Source organism: Cynara cardunculus (genome assembly GCF_001531365.2).
Source record: "Cynara cardunculus var. scolymus isolate 2C chromosome LG 8, CcrdV1, whole genome shotgun sequence".
Lineage (NCBI taxonomy): Eukaryota > Viridiplantae > Streptophyta > Magnoliopsida > Asterales > Asteraceae > Cynara > Cynara cardunculus.
Genome location: NC_037535.1, coordinates 15,484,482 through 15,485,970, shown reverse-complemented (window position 1 = coordinate 15,485,970; position 1,489 = coordinate 15,484,482).

Below are 1,489 nucleotides of genomic sequence, written 5' to 3'. Positions count from 1 at the left end.
GTGTCACAACTATCACCTTCAAATTTATTTTTGTGTTTAATTTACAAACTTGTCTTTGGAATTGTAATCTTTGGTTAAATGGTGTATTTAAATTTTAAATGTATGGTTGTGTTTCTTTATACTCTATTGCTATGAGACTCTACCTGCCATACCTCGTGTTTCCGCTTTAGCGGGGTGTGACAGATTTGGTATCAGAGCCATAGGTTATAGAGAACACCGGTTTTTCTTAAAACCAAGCTATAACCAAATATTTTCAAAACAAAGTTACTAAGTATAACCAAAGGATGGAAGTCGTGTTATAATACTCAAATTAAATAGAGTCTGATCACTTTTGTTTAACTTAAGTATTATGATAAAAGATTCCCATCGGTTGTGTTTGAAATAAGGTCAAATTCAGAGATTTTATCTTAAACCTGAAAAGCATGATCGTGTGTGTTTGCATGAATCTTGAATATCCATCACCTTAGTTTAAGTAGAAGCTCTGGTTGTGAAGTGAAGCAAGATATATAGAGCGCTAAGACAACCCGAGGGTCAACTCTGTATCTAAATACTTGGTAGCTAGACATAGATAAAGGGGTATAGTCTCTATAGCCTCTGTATTCAAATTTGCACTATGCGTTAGGTAGGAAATTGTCTGGACATAGTGATAATTGCGTTCTAGTTTTGAATAAGGACCACTATTCTATATAAGTGAAGAGTGTCCAGAAGCTCTGGTTGGCTTGATTTCGAGAGCCAGAAGCTCTGGTTAGAAGAACCAAAGGTTCTGGCCTATGAAAGGGAAATATTTTCTAAGTATGAGGAATCAGAGATTAATGGAAGATGATCCATCTGTTCACTATGTATGAGGAACCAGAAGGTTGAGGGAAGGTGATTCATCGGTTTACTGTATATGAGGAATCTGAAATTGATGGACCAAGAGATCCAATGGACTGCTATGAAGGTTGAGCCAGAGGCCGATGAGCTAAAAGTCAAATGTAGTTCCAAGTATAGGAACCTCAATTAGGGGCTCTAGTCAACCCGAGGCTCTAGTCATCCAGAAGTTCTAATTTGTTTTCTATTCTTTTGCTTCTACCATAGCAACTCTCGTCTTAACCTTAAGAGTTTTATTGATGATGTGATTAGTAATTAAGTTTGCCAATGCCTAAGAAATTAGGACCAGAGATATAATAATGGATTGCACTTTAAACTTGACTAGTAGGGATTATCGTATAGATTTAATCCTAATCCAACTAGGAAGTTTTGACATAATTGTGGGCATGGATTGGTTATCCAAGAACCGAGCTGAAATTAGTTGTTTCGAGAAGATCGTTTGAATTCCGTTAACTGAAGGGGGAATACTCGAAGTACACGGAGAGAAACCCAGAAGGGGTATTAAAATAGTGACGTATTTAAAGATGCGAAAGTATTTGAGAAAGGACTGCTTTGCCTTTCTAGCCCATGTTATGGATAAGAAAGCTGAAGAAAAACGAGTTCAAGATATTCCTATAAT